Raw genomic sequence first — 18836 nt, forward strand, 5'->3', positions numbered from 1 at the left:
CAATCAAGTCAGCGAAATAGGCTTGGTTGTTAGAGGAACCAAAATCCAATAGTAATCAAGTCAGCGAAATAGGCTTGGTTGCTAGAGGAACTTAAGAGAAACTGTCTTGAGAAATTAGGTCTAACATAACATTATAAGCTTATGGTTTTGGTTTGAGAAGGACTTGTTATTTAGATGAAACCAACGATCCCAAGGCTCTTTTATTATATTGCTTTTTAACCGTTTAAAAACCCCCAACTTACAATTCTCTTCTCTCTTCTAATCATCTCTAAAGGTTAATTAAATTGAACTACTCCCTGTCGGAACGATACTCTTTTATACTACTTCGGTAAGACCGTACACTTGCGGTTTTATCTCATCAAGTTTTTGGCGCCGCTGCCGGGGAGTAAACTAATTTGATTAACTCTTTCTTTGTGATTAGAACTCTCTTCTCTTCCTTTTCTCTTCTACTTTTCTTTCTTTTGTTTTTAACACTAACTTCTTGGGTTCTCGGTTTCTTATGCGAAGAAGTAAAAGTCTCGGAGAATTTATTCCTGAGATCGAAAGATTTTTGCATAAGAAAAAGAGAGAGGCACAAAATAATACCGCTATGGCTGAACGTACTCTCAAAGAGTATGCTACTCCTTCAACGGAAGAGCCACAAGCTATTATCGTGTACCCAACGGTTACGGGTAATAACTTCGAAATCAAGCCTGCACTACTCAATTTAGTGCAGCAAAACCAGTTTTCTGGATCACTCACTGAGGATCCAAATCTCCATATTTCTCCCTTCCTTAGACTCAGTGGCACCATAAAAGAGAACCAAGAAGCTGTAAGACTTCATCTCTTTCCCTTTTCCTTAAGGGATAGAGCTAGCGCTTGGTTCCATTCCCTAGAAGTCGGTTCCATTACTTCATGGGACGATATGAGGCGAGCATTCCTCGCCCGATTTTTCCCCCCATCTAAAACAGCTAAACTTAGAGACCAAATTACGCGTTTCAATCAAAAAGATGGGGAGTCTCTCTATGAGGCGTGGGAGCGTTTCAAGGAAATGCTTAGACTTTGTCCCCACCATGGCCTAGAGAAGTGGCTTATAGTCCACACGTTTTATAATGGCTTGTCATATACCACTAAAATGTCTGTTGATGCAGCTGCAGGTGGAGCTCTAATGAACAAAAACTACACGGAGGCTTATGCTTTGATTGAGGACATGGCTCAAAATCACTATCAATGGACCAACGAAAGAGCCGTCACCACTCCTACTCCCTCTAAGAAAGAGGCAGGTATATACGAAGTCTCTGAATATAACCACCTTGCTGCTAAGGTTGAGGCATTAACACAAAAAATTGAAAAACTTAATGTTAGTGCTGCCCAACCTTCCCCTGCATCCCCTACATGTGAAGTCTGTGGTATAACTGGTCATACAGGTGTTGATTGTCAGTTAGGTAGTGCTGCCAATATTGAGCAACTAAATTACGCTCAATACAACCAAGGAATGAGGCCAAATCAAAATTTTTACAAAAATCCTCAAGGTTCCTATGGGCAAACAGCACCACCTGGCTATACAAACAACCAGAGAGTAGCTCAGAAATCTAGTTTGGAAATAATGTTGGAAAATTGCATGATGAATCAAAATAAACAACTTCAAGAGTTAAAAAACCAAACAGGATCTCTGAACGACTCTCTCTCCAAGCTTAATACCAAGGTTGATTCCATCGCCACACACACCAAAATGCTTGAAACCCAAATCTCCCAAGTGGCCCAGCAAGTGGCCACCTCTTCTCAAACACCGGGAGTCTTTCCCGGTCAACCTGAAACAAACCCCAAAGCCCATGTCAACGCTATTTTTCTGGGGGGTAGTAAGATAGAAGAGACTGTTACTAAGGCTAAAAATGTCAAGAAGGAGAGTGTCAGGTGTCTAGGTAAGAATGGTGTGATAAAAAGTGAGAAACCGCTTGATAAGAACAAAGCCCCAACACCTTTAAGGCCTACTAAGCTCAACTCGGAGGCTCAATTCACTAAACTCTTTAACATAATTCGAAAGATTTGTGTTAAAATCCCCTATGCTGAAGCCTTGTCTCGTATGCCTCTATACGCCAAGCTTTTAAAATAAATTTTTTCAAAGAAAAAGGCTATAGATCATAATGAAACAATAGCTTTGACAAGGGACACTAGTACAATCTTCAAGAAGCCACCTACTAAGCTTAGAGATCCCGGAAGTTTTGCCATCCCTTGTATGATAGGGAATGAAACCTTAAACCATGCCTTGTGTGACTTAGGAGCTAGTGTTAGTTTGTTGCCCCTACCCCTCTTTACAAGGCTGGGGTTGGGCAAGCTAAAGCCTACCGACACAACATTGAAGTTAGCCGATCGTTCTGATATACAACCTGTCGGATATGTCGAGGACATCCCCGTTAAAATAGAAGGGATGGAAATCCCAACTGATTTCATGGTGCTTGACATAGATGAGGACAATGCGTGCCCTATAATCTTAGGACGACCCTTTCTCGCCACTGCGGGTGCTATAGTAGATGTTCAAAACGGTAGGATTGTTTTTCAAGTGAGTGATGAGTTGATAGGATTTGAGTTGGAGAATTATATGAAAGGTCCCGCCCTCTACTCTTGTAATATGATTAAAGGTCATAAAGTGAAAGAACGCTTATTAGCGCCATCTACACAACATGACCTCTTTGATCCATTCTAAGGACACTTTCTTATAACGTCAAGCTAATGACTATAAAGAAGCGCTTCGTGGGAGGCAACCCACGTCTTTAACTGCTTTCGTTTTTGTTTTTAAGTTATTCTGTAGGTAATTGTCCGAAGGTGGTTCAAGCAAAACGAGAAAAATTTTGAGGCCACTGTCCAGAACCTTGGCACGGCCCGTGCTCACACTGGCACGGCCGTGCCAGACCATAACCATCCAAATACCAGCTAAGATCCAGAAAGTTGGCACGGCCCGTGCTAAGGTTGGCACGGCCGTGCCCGACCACAGGTAAGGATAAACCCACCTTTTCATCTTCTTCTTCCCTCATTCTCCACCACAAACTCTCTCTCCATTTACACTTCTCTCAAAAACCTCCATAACCATAGAATTTCAAAGCTTCCATATCTCCCCCAAAACCTCACCATTTCACATAATTTCTTCACCCAATCAATCACAAACCCATTTCAATCATAACCCATCAATCAAAAACAACTTTCCTCCAATCCCTCCCAAATATCATCAAATTCGTAGCCCCCATTCACCTACCTAAAAACCCACAAATTCTTCATCAATTCACCCAATCCAACTCCTAACACGTACTCAAACCCCAACCCCATCACCCAACCAACCTTTTCTACTCAAAACATTTCCCAAAACCCAACCCTCACCCAAAACACAAACGGTCAACCAAGGTTCCGGATAAATGGCATCTAGGAAAGGTGGAGCAAGCTCTTCCGGATGACCACAAAAAAAGAAGAAGACTCAAGCCAAGAATCATGGCATAATCTTCAAGGACACCAAGCAAAGGGACAGGTATAAAATTCTTATCTCTAAACCTTTGCATCCTTGTCGATATCCAGATCCTTATACTTTGAGTGTGCTAGGACTAAGGGATAATGTGTTCAGCTTACTAGGAAATTTAGGATGGGTTGATATGCTTAGACCTATGAAGGGCTTCGAAAATTTCACTTATGAATTCTTAAGTTCTATTGAATTTACGAAGGATAAGGTGAATTTTGACAACCCCGATCATAGAGTCTCCTTCCGACTTTTGAATATGGATTATGAGATGTCTCTTGAAAATTTCTGCTTAGAGATGGACTTTGCAAATGCGGGGTTCATCCATGACTCTTGGAATCCAAATTTAAAGTCGGAACACTATAACCCCGCTCTCTTTTGGAAACGCATTACCGGGCTAAGACAATATAACCCCCGCACCAACAAGGCTAGTAACATTCACAACCCCGTGCTTAGATACCTCCAGAGAGTCATGGCTTGTACCATTTGGGGTAGAAAAGAAGTAGGAACAACTAGGACGGATGAACTTTTTATGCTTTGGGCAATGCTTAATAACAATCCCGTTAATACTTGTTTCTACCTACTTGACTACCTTTCCTCCATAGGAGCTAGACCTGACAATAGAGCTGAGATAGTAGTCGGTGGTATCATTACCTTCATCGCTAGAAAGTTTGGAGTAGGTGAGGAAGATGGGATAAATCCAATTGAGGGCAACAATAGACTTAATATTGAAACCCTTGTTGCTATGAACTTCATTAAGATTCACCCACCCATGACTTATGCACTTCAACTTCGCATACCACTTTTATTTCTACTTCCTAACCCATCTCGGACTAACCCCGAGGTGGAGGAAAATTTGTTGTATGTTGGTGATGGATTACAGGTACATGAAGAGCATAATCAAGGTGACGAAGAAGGTGCCCACATGCACCATGAAGAAGAGCCCCATGACCATAACGACAACAATGAAAGATGGGCATGGATGCAAACCGAGGTACAAAGGATAAGCACCGAGCAACAAAGGCAAGGTGTTGAATTATCTGGGCTAAGAAATGATGTCCTACGGGGCAACCGCATATCCGAAGAAAATAACCAAATGCTTCGAAACATGATGCAACACTTACACCTTCAGGGCACTCCCTATGGACCTCAATAAAAATGTGAGCTTTCCTCTTCCTCTTTTTCACCTTATCTCTTCCATCTCTATCTCACTCTTCTACCTCTCCTCCTCTTTTATTTTTCTTTTACCTTGAATCATTGAGGACAATGCTTCTCCTAAGTGTGGGGGGAGCCTAATAAAGTGTCTTTAGTCGTAGTGTTTCCAAACTCCCTTGAACTTTATTCTTTTGTTTTGTTTTATTGTAAAAGGCATGGTTAAGTAGCTAATTTTTATTGAAAACATCATGACACAAAAAATTTCATTGTCTCCTCTTATTTTGTTGATTCTTGTACATAAAAGCAAACTCTTGTGTTTTAAGTCTTCTTGATATAACCACATCTTGTTTTAAAGTGAATAAAATTCTCCAATGAGAAAAACTCAAAGTTGCTTCCCTTGAGTAAATGTATGAATAGGTATTTTAAGGAAACGCGTTCTAATCTTAGTGGTGCATTAACCTTTAAAGACTCTCAAAGCGCCAGTAGTATAAGTGAGTATAAGGGAGATCATAAAAAGCCAAAAAGCCAAATAAATTCCAAGATCTCATCGCTGAATCTAGATTGGGGAAGGAGGTAGGCCCTCCGACTTCCTACGTGAAGGTGATTGTTATCTTGGGAAAAAACTTTAAAAAAGCATCGTTGAAACTAGATTGGGGAAGGAGGTAGGCCCTCCGACTTCCTACGTGAAGACGATGTTTTAAGGGATACCATTGAATCTAGATTGGGGAAGGGGGTAGGCCCTCCGACCTCCTACGTGAAAATGTTGTTCCTTAAATAAAGAACTTAAAATATGCATATGGCAAAGAACAAAGATTCTCAAAAACTCCCATCTCTCTTATGTGAATTGTAGAAGGAATCTTTCTTGGTTAGTTTAGTGCTAGGATTAGACCATGTTTCCTCATAATACCTATCTTATACAGGAGCAAGAAAAGGGTTGGACTTCACACACACACTCACTTGAAACTTGATCGTTGGGTAGAATAAAGATTTCAAGAAATACTTGAGTTTGTGATTAGTGTACATTTTGGGATTTAAGCCCTTGAGGAGACATGTGCTTTAATTAAATTGTCATTTGATTTAACTGTTGATGCTACTATGTTTATGCCTTTTGCTTGAGGACAAGCAAAGATTCAAGTATGGGGGAGTTTGATGAGTCATTTATATGCTATTTTAATATGCTTTTTAGTTTAGTTTTATTTAGATTTTATATAATTTTATATTAGTATTATTTCCTTTTTAGGATAGTTTACTTTAAATTGCAATTTATTATATTTCAGGGAAGAATATTGGATGGATTAAGTCTTGGAGCAAAAGAAAGGGATTTGGAGCAGATTGGACACGAAAATACGAAGATTGGGAAACAAAATATATCTCCCACAAGTCAGAAGCCTGGCACGGCCCGTGCTAGCCTTGGCACGGCCGTGCCACCCTCCAGAGACGTTTTGCTGCTTTTGCTTGGACTCCAAGCTATTCTATTTTGGCGCACAATCTACCGAGGAATATTCTTGGAATATACTTGCTTAGATTTTAAGTCAATTGTGTACTATAAATAGAGTAGCTAGCCATCACAAATATTCATCTTTACTTGGAATACAATAAGTGTCAATTGCTTTTCTAAATAAAGTTCTTTTCCTTTCCTTTATTTTCCTATCTTTTACTTTCATGCTTTCTCTCTTCTCCCCCATGTCTACGATGAACATGAGTGAGTAGACTTCTTCTTGTCTTGGGATTGTTGGATAAGTCTAAATGACATAATCCTAATCAAACCAAGCCCTAAGCCTTAATCTTATGTAACCCTAATTTCTTATCTGAATTCACCGTCTTAACATGGATTAACCATTATCAAACTGTGGAAACGAAAGTGGAGGGTTTGATAATTGTTCGTCCATTATTCCAAATATCAATTCATAAAACGAAAGTGGAGCTTTGATATTCAAACAAGTGAATTCATACAAGGATTGCAAAGTCAGCGAAATAGGCTTTGCAATCTTTGAGACATATAGTTTCGATCTTCAAGGGAACTAATAACAATCAAGTCAGCGAAATAGGCTTGGTTGTTAGAGGAACCAAAATCCAATAGTAATCAAGTCAGCGAAATAGGCTTGGTTGCTAGAGGAACTTAAGAGAAACTGTCTTGAGAAATTAGGTCTAACATAACATTATAAGCTTATGGTTTTGGTTTGAGAAGGACTTGTTATTTAGATGAAACCAACGATCCCAAGGCTCTTTTATTATATTGCTTTTTAACCGTTTAAAAACCCCCAACTTACAATTCTCTTCTCTCTTCTAATCATCTCTAAAGGTTAATTAAATTGAACTACTCCCTGTTGGAACGATACTCTTTTATACTACTTCGGTAAGACCGTACACTTGCGGTTTTATCTCATAACCTGTCGCTCAGGTTTGCTTTCAAAAACTTTTTCAATTTTCAAGATGTTTGTTTCGAGCATTTGTCATTATTAAAAATAGAAGGAAAATGTTTTTGTACATAACTTTGAAAGTAAAAAGAAAATAGAGTTTCAAACAAAAGCACAGGCTCAAATTGATGTATAAGAGTGGTGGTCAGCCGAAGGCGTGACTCCACGGATTTACAAAGCTTGGAAAATGGTAATTTTTATTGGTTGGTGGTACATTGAACACAGCAATCATTACATTTCCTAAAAACTTTGAATTCGCAAGCATAGGAGCTTTTGATGAAGATGGTCATTAACAGCTGCAGATGCCCCAAGGGGACGGTGGTTGGCCAAATATAGTTACTTGCCTCTTGTTTCAATCTCATTTTTGCATGAACCGCCCTTCCGGGTTTTCGGCTCATCGAGACGCTCATTCTTGCCTGAGTTGCGTACAATCTCAGCGAGCTTTTTCATATATTTTTTGTCCCTTATTTTTGCCTGGACCGCCCTTTCGGGTTTTCGATCCACCGGGAAGCGCATTTTTGCCTAGGCCGCCCTTTCGGGTTTTCGACCTACCACGCTGTTCTTTTCATATTTCTAGGCAAAGTATTTCTTGACTATATCGGCATTCACTGGATTTGGAAGTTCTACACCATCCATGTGTGTAAGGATTAAAGCACCACCGGAGAAGGCCTTCTTGACAACATAAGGACCTTCATAGTTAGGCGTCCACTTGCCCCTTGGATCGGGTTGCTGGCTTATCCTCCTTTTCAATACAAGTTCCCCTATCTTGAATTCTCGAGGATGGACTTTCTTGTCAAAGGCAGTCTTCATTCTTGCTTGATATGACTGTCCACGAGCCATGGCATCCATACGTTTTTCCTCAATCAAATTCAACTGATCATACCGGCTTTGGCACCATTCAGCCTCGGATAACTTTGCTTCCATGATCACACGGAGAGATGGGATCTCCACTTCCAAAGGAAGAACTACTTCCATACCATATACAAGAGAGAAAGGGGTTGCCCCGGTTGAACTGCGCACGGTAGTACGGTAGCCATGCAGAGCATAGGGTAACATCTCATGCCAGTCCTTGTAAGTGGTTACCATTTTCTGAACAATCCTCTTGATATTCTTGTTGGCGGCCTCAACAGCACCATTCATCTGAGGTCTATAGGGGGAAGAGTTATGATGCTCAATTTTGAATTCTTCACAAAGAGCTTGCACCATATTGTTGTTCAGGTTGGTACCATTGTCAGTAATAATCTTGCTGGGAACACCATATCGACAGATGATGTTGTTCTTGATGAACTTAGCTACCACTTGCTTGGTCACATTGGTATAAGATGCTGCTTCAACCCACTTGGTGAAGTAGTCAATTGCCACTAAGATGAAACGATGACCATTTGAAGCCTTCGGTTCAATTCTTCCAATCATGTCAATGCCCCACATGGAAAACGGCCATGGGGATGAAATAACATTGAGAGCGTGCGGAGGCACATGAATCTTATCAGCATAGATTTGACATTTGTGGCACTTTCTGGCGTGCTGGTAGCAATCATGCTCCATGGTCATCCAGTAGTAACCTGCCCGTAACAACTTCCTTAACATAGTATGCCCTGTAGCATGGGTCCCGAAGGTACCGTCATGTACATCATGCATTAACTGCTCCACTTCGTGTTCATCAACACATCTTAACAATACCATGTCATAGTTTCTCTTGTACAGAATATCTCCATCTAACAGGAATCTACTAGCCAATCTTCTCAGGGTCTTCTTGTCTTTGTTGGAAGCACCCGGCGGATACTCTCGGCTTAGCAAGAACTGTTTGATGTCGTGTGTCATACCCCAAATTTTGACCTAAGGTCCCACTGACACACGTCTCCGAACTCGGATCAGACTCACATTTCAGTGAAAAATTCGGCAGGGAGGTATTTTGAAATACCTCATAAAGTTCCGAATCGGACCCTCTTCTCTCAGTCTTTAATTATTTATTTCCATCTTTTATTTTTTATTTATTTATTTTATTTTAATTCTAATTTTAATTTTAGTCCAAGATTAGATTAAATTTTTCTTTTTTATTTATTTTATTTAAAACCAAAAAATATAGATATAATCCTTTTATTATTAATTTTTCTTTTTTATTAAATCCCAAAATTGTCCAAAGTCCCAAAAATGTCCATGAGTCCCAAGAACAGTCCAGGTTCATGCGTAACAAATCACAAACCATCATCCTCATCCTCATCCAGTCTGTTACGCGCCTATCTCCGTCTCAATCTCCTAAAATCTGCAATTTTTGTAACAAATCCTTGTCCCCAAACAGCACTATAAATACATAACCTGCATAACAAAGAAAAAACACAACAGAATACGGGAACAAGAAAAAACAGAGAAGCCACACACAACAGAACGCAGCAGAACACACGAGAAACAGAGGGCGGCATCGCACAAACAAACACACGCGCACAGGAAGCCACACCACAACACAGGGAAAAGCGCGCAAAACAACAAACACACACGCACAGGAAGCCGCACCACGCACACTGAATCACACGCAGCGGCCGTACACATACAGAGTCAAACCGAACCACAGCAAAGGCGAAACGCGCAGTTTAAGCCAAATCCAAAGGTAGTATTTCGTTAAACTTTAGATCTAGGCTCGTATAACTATCTTTTGGGATTTTTGGGTTTAGTATCACGAAAGGGGGGAAAAGAAGAAGAGAAAGAGCGAAAAAAAAAATAAAAAAAAGGGAGCTTTTTAGCTCCGGCGCGGCGGCGCAGCCGCGATGGCTCGCCGGCCACCGCGCCGGACTTCTCCCGGCCGCCTCACCTCCACCGGAGAAGAAGAGAGAAGAGAGAGGATAGGGATTTAGAGAGAGAAAGAGAACGGAAGAGAGAGAAGGAGAGGTGAAGAAAATGAGGGAACTAGGGTTTACAACCCTTATATACTCCTCAAACCGGGTCAACCCATAACCCATGACCCGCGACCCGGTTCGTTTTCCTTAAGCCCAGTTCCTTTTTCTGCTTTCTGCACACCCCTGCTTACCACTGCACCCCACCATGTGTTTGGACCTTTTTTTTATTCTTTTTCGCATTTATTTATTTTTCTTAGCATTTTAATTTTATTGCAGACCTTAGAATGTAAATAGGCTTTTTATGTAATAGTCATAGATTTTATATTTCTAACTTAGGGTAGCCGCGCTTTTATTCTTTATGCTCCGTTAGTTTATATATTTATTCAAAAATCACAAAAACATGCAAATAACCAAAAAAATCACAAAAAAAACATTTTTCCATAATAAACCTTGATCCTAAATCAAGTGATCGTCTTTTTTTTTTCATTTTATTTTCTCAATCAAATATCAATCAATTTAATCATACTTCGAGTTATCTTTTTTTAATTAAAAAACACAAACAAATTCTTATTTGCCACTTGGCTTTTATCTTTAAAACCTTTTTCAAAAACTAATAAAAAACACAAAACCAATCAAACGTTGTTTTCTACCCCGAACTACGAGGTTTTGATCCCTCACGGGTACGTAGGCAGAGGACCATGTCCTTCCAAATCAATAAAAAAATGTAGATAATTAGGTCTTTATTTTTCCACTTTAATTCCTTCTTTTCAAAAATGAGCAAGCAAGTTATAGCACATTAATTAAATAAAATCAAGAGGTTCCCGTAGAGTACTACGGACATAAGGGGTGCTAATACCTTCCCTTTATGTAACTAACCCCCGAACCCAAAATCTTTTCAAGATGGGGTAGTTTAAACTTTTTTCCCCTCTTTCTTAAAAAAATTAAATGTTCAGTCGTGAAATAAATTAGCGAGTCAAAAGCTAATCAAATAGCCTTGATCTCCGAAAAATGACGCGACAGAAATGGCGACTTCACTGGGGATACCCCCTAAAGAGGGTTGAGCCTAACTTGGCCTTATTTAATTCTCTATGCTATAACTTGCTTAAAACAAAAAAAAAAAAACAAAAAAGATGGAAATAGTTGTACATATCTTCTCTTTTCTTTCTCCTCTTTTCTCTTAAACATGAGTGGTGAGATAAAGCCCTACACCCGGGCTTGAGAGAAACATAAGATAGGACGGTGGTATAACCAAAGTGCCTTTCCGAGAGTCAAGTCTCGTGTTTAGGTTCATGTGGTACAACCCCACTCAATGGAGGGATCTTGAAAGTAACTTATGTTGGCATGAATAGTCGTGTTGGCATTATATTTTCAAGTGACCGTCGAAGTTGAGGACCTTTAGTTACCCTTAACCCATCTTAGCCTTTTTAAGACGTAGTGCGGTGGCTAATCAAGAGTAGTCTTGAATTAGTTGATACGCGATACTACACTCAAATGAAACTTTCCTACGGATATTATTGGATCAAGAGTAGTCTTGTAACCTGATAACATTCGAAAGTAGTTAATGACTTTGGGAACTTGGTAGAACCCGTGATACAGGTACATCTGAAACCATAGTCCCTACCAATTGGCATTGTTACCCTTGACTCCAACATTGTGGACTTAACCTCACCATGCATTCCATGTTCTTTAGCATAATCATGCATTCATTCATAAAAACTTCTTTTTTCTCTCACTAATATCGAAGGACTTAGATAAGTTCTTGTAAACATCCAAGATATGGACCTTGTAAGAAGGAACACCAAGAAATACAACTTCAAAAAATCTTAACTAAGTTTTAGCTTTTGTTAAGAACTTTTTTTCCTTGGTTTCGTTCTTACTTTTGAAAAGGGAACCAATTGGAACATCTTCACAATTTTCAAATAAAACAATGTTCCTTATCAAGTTTACAATTACTTTGACCAGTCCTTCAAAAAATGTGTCTATTTTTGCATAAGCATGACATGCATCATTTTGCATTCATAATTTCCAGTCTGAGTCTTACACTGTGTCTTTTCTGCAAGAGGTCAATCCATCTCAAAAGAGTCATGGCATCCTCGTCTGAAACCCACTCGCATTTACAACACTCGAACAATCATGAGGAAAAGATGGAGTTCCTCGAACAAGAAAAATCAATTGCTCCGTAAGGAAGTGGCATCCATGCGAACTAAGATGGATGAAATGACTGAATTAATGAAAGCATTGACGGCTGCACATAATCAACCACCACCTCCTCCTCCTATCAGTACTCAGGCCGAAGCAACTGTCTCTATTGTCCCTGAATGGACGATACCTGTCAGTACTCCACCAAATTCAATGCCAGAAGGTCGTCCTTGGGGTGTCCCTATTTGTCTCAGTGAAGTATTCTGCCCTATTGCTTCTGAAACTCAGATGCCTACTCATCAATATGCAGCTTATGTTCCTCCGCTTCCTGTAAGAGCTCCTCCAGTTGTCATGAATTATTCAACACCTATGATGCATACCGTTCCACAAAATGAAGAACCCATCTTCCATTCAGGGAACATGGAGCCCGACGATAGAGTAAATGACTTGCGGGAAAAATATGATGAAATGCATCGAGAAGTGAGGGCTCTCCTCGGGAAAGAAAAATTTGGAAAGACCGCTTATGATTTCTGTTTGGTGCCGAATGTCCAGATACCTCACAAGTTCAAGATTCCAGATTTTGAGAAGTATAAAGGGAACTCCTGCCCTGAGGAACATCTGAAAATGTATGTAAGAAGGATGTATGCATATGCTCGGGACGATCAGGTCCTAATTTTCTACTTCCAAGAAAGCTTGACTGGCCCCGCCTCAAAATGGTACACGAATCTAGACAAAGCAAAAATCCAAACTTTTCGGGATCTATGTGAAGCTTTTGTGGAACAATACAGTTATAATGTGGATATGGCTCCAGACCGAAGCGATCTTCAGGCAATGACTCAGGGAGACCAAGAAACATTCAAGGAGTATGCCCAGCGATGGAGGGATACCGCTGCCCAAGTCATCCCGCGTGTAGAAGAGAAAGAAATGACCAAGCTCTTCTTAAAAACTCTCAATCAGTTCTACTACAAGAAGATGGTCGGAAGTACGCCCAAGAATTTTGCTGAGATGGTTGGTATGGGTGTACAGTTGGAAGAAGGGATCCGAGAAGGACGATTGGTCAATGAAAGTGTCCCCGCAGGCAGTTCAAAAAAGAAAGACCAAGAAGTGAATATGGCGAAAGGTCATCCTCGACGACAGGCTCATCCGCAATTAAATCCACCTCATCAGGCTCAGAAAACACCGCAGTATGATCCGATTCCTATGAAATATGCGGAGCTGCTTCCTTCATTGCTTGAAAGAAACCTTGTCCAGACCAGACCACCTCCGCCGATACCTAAGAAATTACCGGCTAGGTGGAGACCTGACCTCTTTTGTGCCTTCCATCAAGGGGCACAAGGTCATGACGTTGAGCATTGTTTCTCCTTGAAGATTGAAGTCCAGAAACTGATTGACGATGATGTTTTGCCTTTCAAGAATTTGAATCCGAGCGTGTAACTGCAATTGGGTTGATGTTTATGTCTTCTTCTGCTACTCGATTTGTTTCTAGTGATATGTTTGTTTTTTTACTACCTTTTCAAAAAACATCCTTTCGTCCCGCCCGAGATGAAAGTGAACTGGTGTAGGGCTTTTTGCTTTAAGAATTGTCATCATTTATAAAAAAGGTCGTTTTGATCCCGACTTTGCTTTTATTTTGTGCTTTTTCTTGGAAAATGGTAATACAAAAAACCAAAAAATCTTTCTTTAATCATTCTCAAATATCTGCATAATCATAACTTATACTTACTTGTCAAAATCAATAATCAAATCATGCATTAATAAACCCGTTGAACACAATAGCCATGTACTCTCTACCAACTTTGAGTTCCTTGTATCCGAAGCCGAAGAAGAGGAAAGTGAAGAGGCTCCCGATGAGATCTCTCGCATACTGGGGCATCATAAGCCGTCAAAGCTACAAAAATCATGAAGATAGTTCAGAGGATGGCAATCGCTTACAAAGACTAGCTCGAGGTGCTATCATTTTCTTTGCTCGGATATCCTGCTTCAGTACACATTTCAACAGGGGCAATCCCCCTCCTTCCCTCAAGTATGCAACATGAAGGTCATGCTTCCTGTGGAGGTCGAAGTCCCGACAATAGGAGTTCTGCCGAAGTCCAAGCTTGATTGAACTTAAAATGCATGACGACCTTGTACAACCATGTCAAAAGAGGTTGAAACAAACTTCCAACAATAAGGTTCGTCCCTATGAAATTCAAGAAAGAGACTTTGTGACAAAAAGGTACTATCATTCTAGGGACAAGTGGACGCCTAACTATGAAGGCTCATGTGCAATGACTTTTACAACTATGGATGGTGACAAACTTGCACTTCCTATGAATGTCGGTGCAGACAAGAAATACTCTGTCAAAAATAAAAGCTCGGTAAGTCGCGAACCTGAAAAGGCGGCTTAGGCAAAAATGAGCGTCTCGGTGGAGTGAAAACCCGAAAAGGCGGTCCAGGCAAAAGTTAGAGACATGAACAAAAATGGTTATCCTGATAGATTGAAAACCCGAAAGGGCGATCTATGCAAAAGTTAAGGATCAAAAAGATAAAGTAACTGCATCCGGCCAAGCACAATCCACTTGGGGCATCCAGCTATCAAAAGACCTCCGACTCGAAGCATCTGCAGATCAAAGACTCGGAACAGGGACATTCAAAGTTGTTAGGGAGAATAATGGTTACTGTGTTCAATGTACCCTCCCCATTACATTTACCATTTTTCCAAAATTTTCAAAAATCCGTGGAGCCATGCCCTTGGCAGGTCACCACTCAATTCATCAAACTTGAGCCTGTGCCCATTTATTTGGAACTCTCATTTATTCTATTTGCATAATTTCTTCTATGTTTGATAGCAATACTTAAAGCAAAAATTTCAAAATACAAAACTTTTTTTACATCTTTTGAAAAGTGTGAACAACAGACGCACCCCTTCGAACTCGTGAGTAGGTGAAGTATACATCAGCATCCGCCTCAATAACGGTTACACTCCGGAAGAGAAACATGACTAAGTACTATGGAGAGGTCCTATACTTTGAACAAAATGCTGTCACAGTCAAAAAATTCAAAAAAAATAATACAAAGAAGTTCGCTAAGTTGAAAACCTGAAAAGGCGACTTAGGCAACAGAGAGCGTCCCGGTGGACTGAAAACCCGAAAGGGCGGTCCAGGCAAAAATTAGGGGCAAAACAAAAAATATTCCCGGTGGACTGAAAACCCGAAAGGGCGGTCCAGGCAAAGTTAGGGATTCTCAAAGAAAATAGAACAGAAAAAGCACGACTACTGAAGCATACCAATGGAAAGACACTCTGTGCCGGTTCACAAATGGCGACTTCTTCCATATCTTTTATTAACAATGGGCTTTACCCCCAAGAGGCATCAGTTGCTACCCTGTGCCAGATCTTACACCGTCAACGGCTCGATTTGTTCACAATAATATCATCTCCAAGGATGTTTGCCGAGTGTTTGTACTGCGATGTTAGTCCACCTCCCATCTTACCTGTCTTGTCTCGGTTCATCGAGTCATCTGGCATATACGGTCTATACAGTCATGTAGTCACACATCCATACAATCATACAATCACGCATTCATCAATCTTCTCACATATTCATACGTTTATACGTACATAGCATATGCACAACATCAATTCACACATAATTGCATCAATCATCCAGATTTTCGTTTTGGTCGTGTCTCTTCAGTTCGGTCTTAACTTATCGTTTTGTGAACCCGCAAGTTTCTAACAAATGAACGTCTTGTTTTACTTTCTTTATCAAAAGTGTCATCCCCAGCGTAGCTGTTCCAGAGATGTCACCAATCAAACATTTCAAGTGGCAAGTCCCAACCAACGGACAACTTGCATCTCACTTTTACCTTATTTCAAGTGGCAAGTCCCAACCAACGAACAGCTTGCATTTATCTCTTTACTGTATGACAAGTGACAAGTCCCAACCAACGAACAGCTTGCATTTATCTCTTTACTGTATGACAAGTGACAAGTCCCAACCAACGAACAGCTTGCATTTATCTCTTTACCTTATAACAAGTCACCAAGTCCACCAGCGGATGCTTGAGTTCACCCTTTTATCTCATTTCAAACTATCAAAGTCCACCAACGGACCGCTTGAGGTTACCCTTTTATCTTGTTTTTTCCATTTGTCTTTGTACGACTATCTTACGGATAGTAGACAACGTCTGGTTTCGTCTTACCTTTTTACGACTACCATACGAGTAGTAGGTAATCTATGTCATTTGTCTTCCTACGACTATCTTACGGATAGTAGACAATGTCTTGCTTCGTCTTACCTTCATACGACTACCATACGGGTAGTAGGTAATCTATGTCATTTGTCTTCATACGACTATCTTACGGATAGTAGACAATGACTTGTTTCGTCTTACCTTCATACGACTACCATACGGGTAGTAGGTAATCTATGTCATTTGTCTTCATACGACTATGTTACGGATAGTAGACAATGTCTTCTGTGTCTTACCTTCATACGACTATCTTACGGGTGGTAGGTAATCTCATTTATTCGTCTTTATACGGCTATCTTACAGATAGTGGACAATGTTTTCTTTCATCTTGCCTTCATACAACTATCATACGGGTAGTAAGGTAATACAACTCTTGTCTTCGTACATCTACCATACAGATAGTAGACAACCTTTTTCCCCCCAGTAAAACTACAATGTTCCCCTAGCAGAGTCGGATCCCTTTCTCAAAGAATTTGGATATCCGTTGTCATTTCTCATTCGAGTCAAATTATCTTGCATTCATCACATCAACGCTTCCATGCACTCATACAACCACAAACTCATAACAATCATGCATTTACTGATAATCATGCATTCGTGCGTACACAACATGTGCACGACATCAATTCATACATAAACTCATCAATCGATTCGGTCATGTCACTTCGGTTCAGTCTTAGTTTACCATGGCGTCAAGCCGCAAGTTTCTACGAGTAAAGCGTCTTCCATTTCAAATTTCAAAGGTGTCATGCCCGGTGAAAAACCGTGCTAGGTCATGTCACTAATCAACGTCAATTTCAACTTTAGTTTCGAAGTGTCATCCCCGGCGGAAAGCCGTACTAGTCATGGCGCTAGTTAATCTCGATGTCAACTTCAACTTTAGGTATCATCCCCAGCATAGCTGTTCCAGAGATGTCACCAATCCAACTTTTCGAGCAAACTAGTTCCAACAAACGAACAACTCATGTCAATCTTTTATCTTTATGCCCAGCGACCGATTCCAACAAACGAATAGCCTATGTTTTTTCTTTCGAGCAACTAGTTCCAACAAACGAACAACTCGTGTCAATCTTTTATCTTTATGACCAGCGACCAGTTCCAACTAACGAACAGCCTGTAACAAGTGGCCAATTTCAACCAACAAATAGCTTGTATCCTTCTATTATTTCATTTTCAAAACCAAGTCCACAAATGGACATTGGAGTCTGAACCATTGCACTTTGTTTCGAGATGTCGAGACAATGAGGAACAACCATCTTCCCCAGTGAAACCAGATTCCCCAGTAAAGTCGGATCCCTTTCTTCGAAGAATTTGGGTATCCCAGTGTCTTTTCATTCCAGTCGAGCCGTCTTTGTCATCATGCATTCATAATTAAATCATGAGCATTCATAAACATCTTAGGTCAAAATTGGTGCACTTTTTGTATTTAAGTCTCTTCGGCTCGTCGAGTCAAAGATTTTACCTTCGACTCACTGAGCGAAGAAACTTAAATAGGGGCATCTGTCATACCCCAAATTTTGACCTAAGGTCCCACTGACACACGTCTCCGAACTCGGATCAGACTCACATTTCAGTGAAAAATTCGGCAGGGAGGTATTTTGAAATACCTCATAAAGTTCCGAATCGGACCCTCTTCTCTCAGTCTTTAATTATTTATTTCCATCTTTTATTTTTTATTTATTTATTTTATTTTAATTCTAATTTTAATTTTAGTCCAAGATTAGATTAAATTTTTCTTTTTTATTTATTTTATTTAAAACCAAAAAATATAGATATAATCCTTTTATTATTAATTTTTCTTTTTTATTAAATCCCAAAATTGTCCAAAGTCCCAAAAATGTCCATGAGTCCCAAGAACAGTCCAGGTTCATGCGTAACAAATCACAAACCATCATCCTCATCCTCATCCAGTCTGTTACGCGCCTATCTCCGTCTCAATCTCCTAAAATCTGCAATTTTTGTAACAAATCCTTGTCCCCAAACAGCACTATAAATACATAACCTGCATAACAAAGAAAAAACACAACAGAATACGGGAACAAGAAAAAACAGAGAAGCCACACACAACAGAACGCAGCAGAACACACGAGAAACAGAGGGCGGCATCGCACAAACAAACACACGCGCACAGGAAGCCACACCACAACACAGGGAAAAGCGCGCAAAACAACAAACACACACGCACAGGAAGCCGCACCACGCACACTGAATCACACGCAGCGGCCGTACACATACAGAGTCAAACCGAACCACAGCAAAGGCGAAACGCGCAGTTTAAGCCAAATCCAAAGGTAGTATTTCGTTAAACTTTAGATCTAGGCTCGTATAACTATCTTTTGGGATTTTTGGGTTTAGTATCACGAAAGGGGGGAAAAGAAGAAGAGAAAGAGCGAAAAAAAAAATAAAAAAAAGGGAGCTTTTTAGCTCCGGCGCGGCGGCGCAGCCGCGATGGCTCACCGGCCACCGCGCCGGACTTCTCCCGGCCGCCTCACCTCCACCGGAGAAGAAGAGAGAAGAGAGAGGATAGGGATTTAGAGAGAGAAAGAGAACGGAAGAGAGAGAAGGAGAGGTGAAGAAAAT

General features: G+C 40.4%; 1 non-coding gene across 1 annotated transcript; it reads right to left on the minus strand.

Moving 5' to 3' along the window:
- Nucleotides 1–952: 952 nt before the first annotated feature.
- LOC120578764 (small nucleolar RNA R71) lies at nucleotides 953–1059 on the minus strand. The gene has a single exon (XR_005644575.1). It is a non-coding gene; the product is annotated as a small nucleolar RNA R71 (small nucleolar RNA).
- Between the last annotated feature and the right edge of the window lie 17777 nt (nucleotides 1060–18836).

Source organism: Medicago truncatula, chromosome 2 (genome assembly GCF_003473485.1).
Source record: "Medicago truncatula cultivar Jemalong A17 chromosome 2, MtrunA17r5.0-ANR, whole genome shotgun sequence".
Classification (NCBI taxonomy): Eukaryota; Viridiplantae; Streptophyta; class Magnoliopsida; order Fabales; family Fabaceae; genus Medicago; species Medicago truncatula.